At 44.5% G+C, this 14,731-nt stretch overlaps 1 non-coding gene and 1 pseudogene across 1 annotated transcript; both read left to right on the plus strand.

Annotated features, from left to right (window-relative positions):
- Window positions 1–5,313: 5,313 nt before the first annotated feature.
- On the plus strand, window positions 5,314–5,489 carry LOC143727265 (U2 spliceosomal RNA; annotated as a pseudogene).
- A 433-nt stretch (window positions 5,490–5,922) lies between these two features.
- Window positions 5,923–6,086, plus strand: LOC143726860 (U1 spliceosomal RNA). Its single transcript, XR_013199086.1, has one exon. It is a non-coding gene; the product is annotated as a U1 spliceosomal RNA (small nuclear RNA).
- Window positions 6,087–14,731: the final 8,645 nt, after the last annotated feature.

Below are 14,731 nucleotides of genomic sequence, written 5' to 3' on the forward strand. Positions count from 1 at the left end.
CTCCCGCTCTCCTTCAAAATCTCTTCCAGTCAGACAGCCCTAACAATTAATAAAAGCTTACTACCTTGTGTGTTGATTTGCCAGAGATGTCACCACGGAATGATTGCCCGCATTCTCAGCATGTCCAGAACAACAACTCAGTCAATGTCCAATAATGCCAGTGGTTCCTTAACCTGTAACCAAGAAGACTAACACACACACCGACACACAGCTTTTCCAAGGTTGGATTTGGCCAGGCTCTCACTATAAACAGGAGAGTCCTCTCCAAACATCAAGATAATGCGTTCTTTCTCTCAAGGATAGCTAAACTTTAGTCTAACTGGAAAGAAAGGCTTTAACAAAGAAATGGCCCCTTAAACTATTGGCTTCAATGACCCCTATATGTTTAAACACATTGAAGACCTTTCTCAAACACAAAACAAGTCCCTATTTCATTTCTGGAAGCTGGGTTAAATAAGCAAGCGCTGCATTCAGATATCAAATACAGACATTAAAGAATACATGAAAAGAACATTTCAGTAATCACAATGGTAACTTATATAAATAAAGTAAAATCTCCAGAGAAGTCATTCAACTCATTTGATATTTAGAAGGAAAAATATTGATTAATACCTTAATTATAATCAATCATTACATATACATTGAAGCAGCAGTGGATTCCAATCCACCCCCTTCAGTGTTAAGGTTTGGAGGAATGTGAATGATGATTTTTTATTTAACTGTCATAAAGATATCGCTTGGCAGGTTGTACAAAATTGTTTACCCACTCGGGTTTTTTTGAAGAAAAGAAACTGTAACCGCGCCACGCTGTGTCCTAGAATGAATTGTGGTGAAGAAGAGAAAATTAGACATCGTTTGTGGGAATGTTCATATGCCCAAAATGCATGGAATTTAATTCGTCTATGGTTGTTAAATCTTTATAGAGTGCCAAGTGAGGGAGATATTTGGTATGGAGAGCTAAAGGAGACTCATTTGAATAAATGGATTCGTTGGTGGACAATTTTAAACCTCTTTAAGGAAGCGTTATGGAAATCTAGAAATATTTGTGTTTTCCAGAATTATGAGATCCCGGCTAAATCAGTGGTAAAATCAAGCTTAAGATGTATTGGGGACCATATTTTAAGAGATATGCAGACACTTAAGACCCATGTGACAAAAATGTTATGGAACATACCAAATGTCCCCCCCTTTGACAAGATATTGAAGATCGGTTGATTTCTTCAATGCTGCATGGAACTTAAACAGTATTTTATTAACATTACAACAGGAATTTGTAGATATTTTGTATTTTGGTTTTGTTTTTTTGTATTTGAACTGTGATGAATTATAAATAAATAAATAAATAAAAAATAAATAAATAAAAAAAGGACTAGGAAGTTTTGCTTCTGCTTCCTTGCTAAGTACTTTTTGGACTCGGTTTGAAATGTGTAAAGCCAATTTCTCCATGTTCACTGTGGAAAAACTGACTGATAATTCACTGAAAGTTGTGATTGTCAGGATGTTTAATGAAACAGTTAGTGGAGAAGATATTTCTGTATGGTTGGCAAGATATTGCTCTATTCGTGGACAACCAGTGAAGGTTTTAGATGAAGACGGTATCTGGAGCTGTGCGTGGAGAGTGCCCATTAAACAATGGGCAGATCCCAACAGCTACCATGGCCTGAGTCAAATACCTTCTATGATTGTGTTGGGAGAGAATAGAGGCTACATCCATTACCAAGGGATGCCCAAGCTATGCCGCAAGTGTGGCAAACTTGGACATCTCGCCGAGGCATGCCAAGAAGTAGTGTGTAGGAAGTGCAGAGAAATTGGGCACATTTTTGAAGAGTGCCAAAATGGCAGAAAGTGCAACCTCTGTGGAGAATCATCCCATCTCTACAGAGACTGCCCTAAAAGTTTTGCCAACAAGTTAAAAAGCAACAAAATGGCCGCCCCACCCAAAGAACAAACAATTGAGGAGGCGGGCCCCGAGGTTTTGGCGGGAAATTCAAACCCCCAGCCAGCCTCAGGGATTGGACAGGAAGGAGGAAGTGGGGCGGCCACAGGGGCGGAGTCAATTCTGGCAGTTGGTGAGGGGGAGGAAGCCAATCCTCAAAATGAAATTGAAAAAGAAGACAGTATGGAGGATGAAGAGGAGGAAATGGCTTCCTCCCTAGTAACCGTGTCTGAGGTTAGTGTGTCCACGAGTGGGAGTGAAACAGATGTTTCGCTCCCCAATGCTCAAGTGCAGAAAAGAACTGTGGAAGCTGAACTGCTCCCTTTTTGAAGATAAAGACGTAGTTAGTGAGTATAGGGAGCAGTTCAGCCAATGGCAGACCCTCCAAGACTTTTACGACTCACGTGCACAGTGTTGGGAGATGGTAAAAGAACGGACGAGACAATTTTTTAGAGAGATAGGGAAAATAAAAAAGAACAGATTAAATCGAATCATGATGGGGCTGCAAAAACGACTACAGAGATATTTGAATCTTTTAAACGATGGGATCGATTTTAGTGAAGAAATTAAAGAAATAAAGCAAGAAATGTCAGTTTTATCCGAAATTCAAAGCAAAGGTGTCATTTTAAGGAGCAGGGAGAGGGAGATTGAGGAAGGTGAAAGGTGTACCAGGTATTTCTTTAAAAAAATTATTTCACGGGGTGGGGCAATCACTGCTTTGAAAAGTGGAGGGAGGGAGGTTTACACCACAAAAGAAATTTTAAAGGAAACTTACTTCAAAGAAGTTCACAATGACACGTTAAGGGAAGTTTTAGAGTTTTTAGAAAAGAAAGTTTATTGCGAATGTAAAATTTTATCTCAAGATTTCAACATTTTAGAAATTCACAAAGCTCTTAAAAGTTTTAAACGAGGAAAGTCCCCTGGCACAGATGGACTTCCTCTGGAGTTTTATTTGACTTTTTGGGATATTTTAGCTTTTGACTTACTGACTGTTTTTAAAGAATGAGACTCTTGAAAGAGTTCCTGACAGCTTTAGAATAGGGATAGTTTCACTTTTACATAAGAAAGGGGACAAGACGGACTTACGGAACTGGCGACCCATTACTCTTTTAAACGTTGACTGTAAACTTTTTAGCAAAAATTTAGCCACACGCATGTCGACAGTTTTAGAGGACGTAATCCACCCGGATCAAGCATGCGCTGTGCCAGGAAGGAAGATCACGGACAGCCTGGTGCTGATCAGAGATGCCATCTGTTATGCGAGAGACAGAAACCTTCGGCTAGTAGTCCTAAATTTAGACTTTGAAAAAGCATTCGACCGCATCTCGCACCAGTTCCTTTTTAAGGTACTGGGTAAAATGGGGTTTCCAGGGCGGTTCATAGCCTGGGTGGGACTGCTGTACAACAGTCTGGTCAGCAGAATTGTAGTTAACGGGCATTTATCCAAAGCTGTCAATATCCACAGCGGCGTCCGTCAGGGGTGTCCCTTATCTCCCCTCCTGTATGTGACTTGCATAGAGCCACTGGCACAAATCTTGAGAAGGGACAAATGGATTAAAGGACTAGGCATTCCAGGGACTAGTGGACTGACGACAACCTGCGTTTTATATATGGACGACGTGACCCTTTTAGCAACGGACGTTTTATCGGTACGAAGAGCAATGGACTTGACTGACTGGTACGGTCGGGCCTCAGGCGCCAAGCTCAATAGGAGCAAGTCTGAGGCCCAGCTCTTCGGGGCGTGGGGGAACGTTGACACAGGTGGACTAGATTTGGATTTTAAAGACAATAATTTGAAAATTTTAGGTGTAAAATTTGACAGAGAGGGTGGAGGACAGGGAAACTGGACTGACATGTTAGGGAAAGTTAGGCAAAGACTGGGCTTTTGGGGACTAAGAAATCTGACGTTTGAAGGCAAGATCTTAATTTTTAAAGCCGTGATTTTACCACTGATTTTACTTGTCTGTTCTGTTTTTAGTCCCCCACGAAGTTTCCTGATCTACCTGGAGAGGGCAGTGTTTTATTTCCTGTGGGGGTCCAAGTGGGAGCGACTCAAAAGAGAAGTGGTGAAGAAAAAAAGAGAGAATGGCGGAAAAGGGCTCCCAGACCCCCACCTGTTTTTAGGCAGCCGCTTCACCGCCCTCCACATTAAATACGCCCTGACCCCATCCAGAGAACACAAGACAGCAGCCATGACCCGATTCTGGATGGGGTCGAACCTAAGATCTTTGAAAATTTTACCAGTTGATCTTAAATGTCCAGTGTCTTTTAATCTGTCAAAAGAACATCTTTTTATTAAGAAATTTTTAAAGAAATATCTTTTAGAAACAAATGATGCCACTATTTTAACTAATCACAAGTCTCTCATCTCTCTTGTGCAGGGTCGAGAATCGGTGAGTCCGGTTCCAGGCCTCACACTAGGTGAGGCCAAAGACGTTTGGAGGAACGCAGCCCACCCAGCTCTCCAGAACAGGCTTAAGGACTTGTCGTGGATGGTGGCTCATGAGATCCTCCCGGCCAGGGCGGTTATGCACTCCAGAGGCATGGCCAAAAACTCCACCTGCCCACGGTCCGGATGTGGTTCCCCGGAGACCGTTCAACATCTGCTCTGGGAGTGCGGCGCTGCGCGGGACCTGTGGGCCAAGACCGGCCCCCTGTTTTTCCCGTGCCTGCCAGCGGGTGGGGCCCAGGTGGACTATAAGCTCGCCATCCTGGGGGTGGGTCAGGAGTTGACACCACCAACATTTGCCTCACTCTGGCTCACCCTAAACGTGATCAAGGATGCCATCTGGGTCACCAGAAACCTGCTGGTGGGGAAACGCGTGACGGTCCCCCTCCACGCGTGCGAGCAGTGAATAAGAACAACGCTGCAGGGTGGGCCGCACGTCGTTATTCGGATGGGGGGGCCGGGGTCACACGGAGAGGGTCCCGGCCGCCACCGTACCTGGCCGCCCGTAGATGCACCCTCACCACTCTGGCTACGGGAACAGCGGGCCAGCGGGCCGGAGGAGAGGGGATCTCCGCTGGGCACCAGAAGCGGGGAGTCTGGGGCCTGTTCTGGAGACCTGGAGTGAATGGACAATCTTGATAGGGACTCACCCTCGATCCTTTACAAGAGATGTTTTATTTGGCATGTTTTATTGTTTTATTGTTTTTATGTTTTATTCCTATTTATTTTAATCCATTTACATTTCCTTTAAAACAACACAAATATTAACATACATAGACTTTTACACAACACACAATCAATAATTGATTTTTAACTATAAATTGTGTCTTTTTTATTTGTTTGTTTTTGTTGTTTTAAGATGTGTAAATAAATACTTGATTTATAAAAAAATGTAAATGGAAAACATGGAATGAAAACTTGTGACAATAAAACTTTTTCGAAAGAAAAAAATCTGTTCTTATCAGTTTAATATCTGATACGTGCCCTACCCGGGCACCATATATTAAATTGATTTTTGGAACTGGGAGATGGAACAGGGGCTTGCTCCGTCCACTCCACGCATCGACCCGGTATTGCAGTACTTCTGGGAACGGTGCACCCCCCAAAACTGTGTTAAATGAAAGAGATGTTTTAGTCTTGTGTGGCAGCAGGTGTTAATGGAAGTAACGTATATTGCTGTGTATGGGTGCTTTAAAGGTGTTGTAGGTGATCATATGCTATACAGGTAATGGTGGTGTGAGAGGGAAAAAAAACAACAACTCTGTTCTTATCTCGTTTAACATCTGATTCGTCCACTATCCGGTGACCGCGTATGAAATTGATTTTTGGCTCATGGATCCGGAGCATGAAAACAACATCATCCACAACAACAACAGCAAAAGAGCCCGACGCTGCAGATTTTTGATGTCTCTCTCTTATCTCTTGGAGTTTTTACGAATGAGCTGATGAGTTGAATCAGGTGTGTGTTTGATTGTCCGACCGTTGGTGAGGATTGCGGAGAGGGACAGGGTGCCTCTGACGGGAGGCCTGGGAATTCATACTTACCTGGCAGGGGAGACACCATGATCAGGAAGGTGGTTCACCCAGGGCGAGGCTCGGCCATTGCACTCCGGTTGTGCTGACCCCTGCGAATTCCCCAAATGTGGGAATCTCGACTGCATAATTTATGGTAGTGGGGGACTGCGTTCGCGCTCTCCCCTGGACACACTGGTTAAAAGAGCAGATTGTTCGAGTTCCTCTTCTTCTGGTAGTTAACGACCTAGGAAGTCCAGAGAATTGAACTGCAGTGGTTGATCGAGAGATGTAAAACTCTCAACCTAGGACCAGTCTGCAAAAGTAGGGCTGTTTTTTAGTTTTTTTTTCATCATTCTTCAAATAATCTCCATTATTCAACCAGCGCTTTGATTGGCAGCAGTGGTCCTAGAAGCAAAGTTGTTCCGAATGAGGAGTTCTATCATGTGGTATGAATATCTTGTGCATGTGTGAAAAATCACCTGACATATGGCCGTATTCATGTTGTTGTTTTTACTGTTTACAGCGCCACCAAGTGGCCAGTCGCCACATCCCTTTTCATCTGAGCACAGGCTGAGCCCGTGCACAGGTGTACCGACTTGGGTGTAATTGTCTCATTCTGTTGGAGAGTTATGGCCATTTAAGTAAAGCCCCCTCGCCCACTCCCAACGTTTTGGCGTCCCTTCGCCAACGTGAATCGAAATTCCGACTTTTTTCCCCATCGCTGTCGGCAATCAGACTCCAGGGAATCTTTCTGCACCGGTTTGGGTCAGATCGGGCGAAAGACCTGACTTTTGACCAGATGGCAAAAGTAGCTTTTTCACAAAATCCCAAATACCCGAAAATCTCGCCAGCGCAACCATCGAATCCGAGGCCTGCGTCTTCTTCGGCCCGAGCCAAGGATTCCGGTGATGTAAGACACTTGGGTCTGCGACGGACGGTTCAGGAGTTACGAGGCATTTCGTACTTCTGATCGCTGCAGCGCCACCTTGGGGCCGATTGGGCCGAGCCTTGGTGATGTTGTAGACCGGGCGGGTACTACCATCCCTCAAGAGTTTCAAGTCTCTACGACGTACGCTTTGGTCTGCCCGCTCACTTTTAGGGCAGAATGTTTGTTGGTCCAAAATCCCATGTTGCACTCCAAAGGGTCGTGTTGTGCGCTTTGCTGTGATCCATTTTCGGTGTCAACAGTCAAGCTGAGCTTGTATTGCTGTGAGCTGAGCTTGTTTGTTGGCGACCTTTAGACCCTCTCGCCACGGCCCAGGTGGGCGTGGCCTTTGACGGCTCCCCCGCCTCTGCATCATTGTGTCATCGCTTCTCGGCCTTTTGGCTAAGATCAAGTGTGCGATCGACCAGAATGGGCGTTTCCAGAGAGGATGCTCCACTGCCGACCATGTTGGTGCGGCTAAAGAACACAGTGCGCTTTCAGGTCAAGAAAGATGCACCGATGGATGTTAAGAAACGATTTGGAAGAGATTTTGTGGTGACTGAGCTGTTAAGGGAAGTTTTTGTGATTTCAGCGTCTTTAATTTTCTGTTTGCAAGATTTTTCGACTTCTGGTTTCATGGATTTGACTTTTTTTCAATTGAGAGACTGCCTTTTATGAAGCTTGGGAGAAGAAAAAAGATCATCAGCGTTTGAGTGGCATACAGCTTTTCCCGGCTTTTGCTCAAGATTTTCTGCCCTTAACGATCCACCTCTACAATCCTTTTGTGGAAGATGGTGATGTTTTGACCTTCTTGGCCAGGTACTGTGAGACTGTGAAAGGTGGTGAGCGGTTGAAAGATCGTTTTGGTATATGGACAGGAAAGAGAAGATACCTGGTGAAGTTGCGTGCAGACCCAGCTGTTGAAGGAGGATTAGTGCATCCGCCCGGTTCCTTCTTCATTGGTTCAAACAGGGGCTTTTTGCACTATCCAGCTCAGCCGGTGTACTGTAGGAGGTGTGGCGCACAGGGTCATGTGAAAGCAGAATGCGCAGGCCAGGGATGCCGCTTTTGTGGATCGACAGACCACATGGCAATAGCTTGTCCGGAACCTAAGAAATGCAGTTTATGTGGAGGATTGGACCACCTGTTCCGGGTATGCCCTAAGCGGAAAAAAACATATGCCAGCCTGTTCAAAGAGGGACAAGATCTACAGGCTGATTTTGATGGTCTATTATCAAGTGTTCCTGTGGCGAGAGACAGCCAGGAGGCGGGCCCTTCAAATGCGGGTGTTGGTGAAGCTACTGTGAGAGTGCAGGCAGCTGAAGTAAGGAATGGAGATGAGGTGGAAAAGAAAAGGATTGAAGAAGAGGTGGAGCTTCAGATTGGTTCTTCGCAAGTATGGTCAGAGTTCGATGTGGCAGAAGTCCTGTGTGGCATTTATGAGGAGAATGGACAGGGGTTGGGGGAGTCAGCGGGGGATGAAAAGGAGCTCCAGCCAATGGAAGTTACTGGACAGGGGCAACACGACACAATGAAGCTGGGACAAGGCATGAGAAGACAGAAGCTTTTCGATCACATGACTGGTGATAGAGAGAGAAAATGCAGTAAGGTCCAGGCTCAGGATCTGGAATTCAACCGAGCCCAGGGAGATGAGGGTGGAGGTGAGATGGACATTGTGGAGGGTTTTATAGAAGAAAGTAGGATTGCTACTAAGAAGAAGTGGAGGGGTGTTGGAAAAAGTAATGTCGATTTTGCAGGAGGATGAGGGAAGAGGGAGGGAAGATGTCAATGTGGAAGGTACTGAATGGACTGAAGTTTTTGGGAAGGGGAAAGGTAGGGGGAAAAAATGTTCTGAGCAAAAGGGGAGCTTGTGACATTGGGATGGGAAGCAGTCTGGTTTTCTTTTTTCCTATTAGGTGTTTTTTTAAATGATATGTTTAAAGATGGCTACCTTGAATGTAAGGGGTTTAAAAATGACACAAAGAAGGACTGCAATTTTCCTTTCTTTATAAATGTTACCTCTAGATGTTTGTTTTTTTGCAAGAATGCCATCTAAAGGACAAAAATGATATTACTGTTTTTTCTGCAGAGTGGGATATGGGGCCTTCTTTTTGGGGAGTGGGGAACGTCAATGCGGATGAGGTGGGTATTTTATTTTATTTTACTCATGGGATTTTGTTATTGAGTCTGCTATTGTAATCATCCCAGGGAGGATAGTAGTTGTGGATGTGAGGTGGAGAGGGATTGCTTTTCGCTTTATCAATGTTTATGCACCGAGTAATTTGGGTGACAGGGAGGGGATTTTAATGTGTCTTTGGACAATGGTTCAGGTAGTTTGCTGGCTCTTTTGACATCAGGGTTCTCGCTACGTGACTCCTTCCGAGGGGCGGGGGGGCGGGATCCCATTTTCACTTGGCAAAACAGCAGACAGGTGGGGGCACGTTTGGATTATATTTTTGTGCCGTCACACATTAAGGTGTTTAATTACACGCAAGCACCAATGTGGTGTTCAGACCACTGTATGGTGGGAGTATGGTTGGAAGTAGGAGGGGAGGAGCGGGGGAGGGGTGTGTGGAGGTTTTAATACTTCCTTTTTGAGTGAAGTTTTTTGTACTGCGCTCTTTAATTTGGTGGCTGGATGGAAAAATTTGCAAGGTTTGTTTCAGTCACAAGGGGATTGGTGGGAGGGGTTCAAAGAGAGAGTAGCCTTTTTCTGCCGTAATTGGGGAAGGGAGAAGGCTAGAAGAAAGCGGGGAAAAATAAGCAAGTGGTCAGAAGAGCTTCAAGCTCTTTGGACAGAAGGTGCATTAGGGTCAGCTGAGGGATGGGCCAGGGCTAGAGATTTGCAGGATGACTTAAAAAACATTTTTGGGAAGAGGCTAAGTCTTTCTTGCAATGGTCAAGTGTCCGAAAACGACTCTATGATGAAAAGCCAATCAGTTTTTTCTTTGCCACAGTGCGAGCCAGACAAAGGAAAAGTTACATAGAGGGTCTGAGGGGTCAAGGGGAGGTGCAAACTTCGGTAAAGGGGATGCTGGATGTAACGGAGGGTTTTTATAGGAATTTATTTAGTAACAGAACTCCTTCAGTTACAGCATATGAGGAGTTTTTTGGAGGTCTTGGAAGGGGGTTTAGAGGAAGAAGAGAGAGCCGCGCTAGAAGGGCCTCTGACTTTACAAGAAGTTGGCTCGGCGGTGTCTTCTCTTAAAAAGGGCACGTCTCCGGGATGTGATGGCCTTCCGGCTGCTTTTTATGAGATGGTTTTGCCGTGGATAGGAAATGAACTTGTGGGAGTGTACGAGGAATGCCTTAGAAGAGGTGAGATGGTAGCGACAATGAGAACAGGGCTGGTGTCGTTACTGTATAAGAAAGGGTTGAAGGAAGAATTGGGGAATTGGAGGCCAATTACCTTACTAACTACTGATTACAAAATTCTGGCCAAAGTTCTGACAGTAAGGTTGAAAAGGGTTATAGGGTCGGTTGTTCAGGCAGATCAGACATGTGGGGTCCCAGGCAGGTCAATATCTTTGAATTTGGCTCTAGTCAGAGACATAATTAGTTGGGCAGAACAACGTCAGCTTCCTTTAGCTATCTTGAGTTTAGACCAGGAGAAGGCTTTTGACAGGGTTAGTCATACCTTCCTTGAAGCCATGTTGAAGCGGTTGGGGTTTGGGACAGTCTTCAGGGCTTGGGTTAAATTGCTCTACAGTAAGGCTTTTAGTAGAATAGGGATAAATGGTCATTTTTCAGAAAAGGTGGAGCAGCTAGGGGGAGTAAGGCAGGGGTGCCCTTTGTCTCCCCTGCTTTATGTTTTGTCTTTGGAACCTCTGCTGGCGGCACTGAGAACAGCGCCTTCTTTCAGAGGCGTTCATTTGCCTGGAGGAGGGGGAATATGTGCCAAAGTGGCTGCTTATGCAGATGATACAACCCTGTTTCTGTCTTCTGGTTCAGATTTTGAGGTGGTTGGCAGAATTCTAGAGGGGTTTTGCAAGGTGTCTGGGGCACGTGTTAACGTGGGTAAGTCCTCAGTTATGTTTTTTGGACTGTGGGATGATAAAACAAAGGCAAAAGGAGGTTATAATATTTGTGCAGACGGGCTGATAATCCTAGGGGTCAGATTCTTGAGAGGGAATAGTGCAAAGGAGAATTGGGAGGCAAGATTGAAGGTAGTCCAGGCGAAGATAGTGAGGTGGAACTCAAGGGGGCTATCCTTGTGGGGTAGGTTAGAGGTGGTGAAGGCTGACCTTCTCCCTAGCTTGAATTACTTGTGTAGGGTACACCTCTAAAGGTGTAGAGAAATCAGTTTCACCATATGGAGTGAGTTGGACTTTGTTGCAACCATCATATCTAACTGGTTTTTGTAAAGATCTAAACTGGTTAACAGTACTGGGCCGGTTACCAGTGTTGTGAACTTCTTCTTCTCAAGTGTAGAAAAGATAGAGTTGCAGACCAGGAGATTGTTGAGGTATAAGTTCTTTATTTCGTCGCTGTAGTCATCTCAATCAAGTCTAACTAAGGGAACTTTACATTGTAGTTTATATACATTTCAAGGGGGAGGGATTGCATATAGGTGGAGACTTCTCTGAAAACAAAGCAAATGTAAATAAGGTATACAGATTGTGGAACCTGCTCAGCATGAGACACGAGAACAGGAAAGACATAGACTTCTCGTACTGAGATGAGAACTCCGAGACACGAGAACAGGAAAGACATAGACTTCTCGTACTGAGATGAGACAAATGGTCTCAGTAATAAAATAACAGGTGTTCAAACTTGCTCAGCATGACTCTTCACCCCGTAAAACAATGAGAACAGGAAAAGCCTAGCCTTCTCGTAATGAGATGGGACAGTCAGGAATATCCTGCTGGGAACCCCTACCATTTGCAGAGATTTCCTGGTCTCATCATTTATAAACTTTCTCAATATAAAATACTATTGTATTGGAAATCTAAATTAAACATTTAAATAAATTTGTAATCCTACATTTCCCCCTTTGAGAGTTCTAAATAACTCTCACAAAATACAAATTTAGACACTTAAAAGTTAAATTCTTGTAACTTGTGATCATTACAGGCTCATGCTTCTGTGTTGCTGTTTCTGCAATTGCATGCTGACACAGAAACAAACATGCAAATTTAGGGTCCGTGAAGTTCTTAAGGGTAATAGTCTTTTCTGTTTGGAACTGTCATTTCTTTGTGAGGGGCGTGAGTCATTTGTTGAATGAAACACTTGATACTGTGGACGCATAGATAGTATGCTATTAGAAGAAATAACAGCAGAATTGCTATTTCCTTTATCCACAGCCAGGGTTTCCCAATCAAGTTTCCGAACCATGAAAAATTAACTTCAGTCATCTGGTGTAATTTTGCTGAAAGATCAAGAATGTCTTGTTGGATTTTGTTCAAGTTCTCTGTTGGATCCATTAACCCGGTGCAGCACTCAGGTCCGATGATGGTGCAGGCTCCTCCTTGCGTTGCTAGAATGTAATCCAAGGCCACTCTGTTCTGTAAGATCATTATCTTGTGCGAAGCGAGAGTGTCCGTGATGTTACCAAGGGCCCAAGCCGTATCATTGGCCAATTTCTGTACAGAATTCGATAAGCTTCTGACTTGATCAAGGGCTTGCATGACACCATAAGATGGTATTAATGCTCCAAGAGTTCTTGACCACCATGTTTGTGCACAAGTGAGTCCTGGAATGCAGCCATCTGCTTCGTTAGTGGTAGGAGCTGAATTTTGTAGCTGTGGGGAGCTTGGGGTGGAGTGTGTATTTTCTCTGATAGCTGGTAGAATATAAACCAGGGTGCACCTTCCGTTAAATTGGCTGTGGAGGATGCTGTAGACAGAAGTTCCACATAACCAAAAAGTGTCAGTTGGTGGAGAGATCATACACAACTGATTTATTTCAAAAAAAATTGGTAGGGATGGGTTTCTGGAGAAACACTCTGTTAAGTCATTTTCCTCTTTCTTATCTGTTGTAGTAACATACACGTGGGATTCTGCTCCTCTTTCAATCACAAAGCTGCAACGTTCACAAGGAATTTCCCCCAGTGGAGTCGATGCTGGAGCATAATTTTCCATGCACCAATAGAACATCATTGGCAGGAGTAGATCTGTCATGATGGGAGTAGCTGAAGTTAGGTTGCAGGATGGTAGTCCTGGAATGCAACACGGAGAAGCTGGAGGAATTGTTGTATTGTGACATGTATCCTTGTTGTATAATTCACTGGTATGATGATTGAATAAGGTACACGTGTCACATTTGGAGATAGGGTGTGCCACCCAGGGGATTCCTGCTCCTACTGAAGGTGCGTGTGGCATGCAAACGTCCTTTCCAGCAAACAAGGCATTTCTTGACATATTCATTAGCTCTAAGAATATGTTGTTTCTGGAGTCCACACTTTGTGCGATGTCCATGATGCTTAGTAGAACGACAATCTTGATCATGTTGATGGATGATTGAAGGTTTCGTATGTGAGTCTCTGCGTTGTGTATTTTTTTTTTTCTTTCTTTCGTGATAGTTGGTTCGCCAGTGAGTCTAGTTGTTTTCTGGAGGTTGTGGCTTCATACGCAGGTGAGGAGGTTGGTGCGTATGGGTCCCGGACTGTCATCAAGTGGTGTCTGCACAGAATAAGAAAGAAAAAAAAACAAAAGACAGTAGAGCAGTATTTGTTCAAACACTAGGATTGTGAACTTTTTCTGAGTCTGCTATTGTTGATTTCCTCTTTCCCTATTTCTTAAACCTTTGACACCTAAAGAACAGTGAGGTAAGGATGGACTAGGATAGGGCCTATGAGGGAAGTTTTCACCCAAGGGTTAACCCCCGAAGCCTACTGCATTCGGTTCTTCCCGGGGCTCCTCACTGGTTCTGTGTCCTAACCTATCCCTGTTGGTGGGGGAACAACCTTACAGTGTGTCCAATGAGTCCAGGTTTTCCTTCCCTCACACAATACTGCAGCGGCTGTAATCAACATCACTTGATGTGGCCCATGCCACTTTGGTTCTAATGGCTTATTTCTGAATGACTTTATCATGACCCATTGACCTGGGATGATTGTGTGTCCCCCTTCTGGTGAAGTCTGCCAACATGACTCAACTCTCCCTCTGGCACTCTGTACCGCCTTTGTTAGGTTTTCACAGTAAGCAATCAGGGCATCTGAGGTAATGTGTACATCAGCATTTCTAAGATCAATCACACCTGGCATCTGCATGGGGCGTCCAGTAATAATCTCATGAGGGCTCAGTCCTACTGTTCTGTTAGGTGATGCTCTCATACTACACAGTACTGCTGGCAACGCTTCAACCCATGGTACTCCTTCCTGATGCATTTTGCTTAGCCTGATTTTGATTGTTCTGTTTGCACGTTCAACCTGTCCTGATGCTTGTGGCCTATAGGGGCAGTGGAGGTTCCACTTAATCTGCAACATTCTAGACACTTCCTTGACTATCTGTCCTGTGAAGTGTGTACCTTGATCTGAGTCAATCCAATCTGGTAATCCCCATCTGGGAATGAAATCAGTGACAAGACATTTAGCAGTATGTGCAGCTGTAGCACGCCCTGTTGGATAAGCTTCTACCCATCTTGAGAACTTGTCTATTACTACCAAAACATCAGTTTTTCCCTTACAACGAGGCAATGATATGTAATCAACTTGCAGGTGACGAAATGGTCCTGGTGGAGCTGGGGTATGTGCTGCTGGTGTAGTGGCTGCTGGTATATCATTATTTTTCTGACATGTAACACACCTCTTGGCTGTTTCTGTGGCTACATTTCTGAATTTTGGATTCCACCACTGATTTGAGAACCTGTGATTCATCGTTGCTGGACCACTGTGACCTAAACTGTGTATTTGTTGAGCCAAATATGGCAGCAGTGATTCGGGAGCGACATACTTTCCCCCTTTGGT

Source organism: Siphateles boraxobius, unplaced genomic scaffold, assembly GCF_051911475.1.
Source record: "Siphateles boraxobius isolate OS27281-9 unplaced genomic scaffold, OSU_SipBor_1 77, whole genome shotgun sequence".
Taxonomy (NCBI): domain Eukaryota; kingdom Metazoa; phylum Chordata; class Actinopteri; order Cypriniformes; family Leuciscidae; genus Siphateles; species Siphateles boraxobius.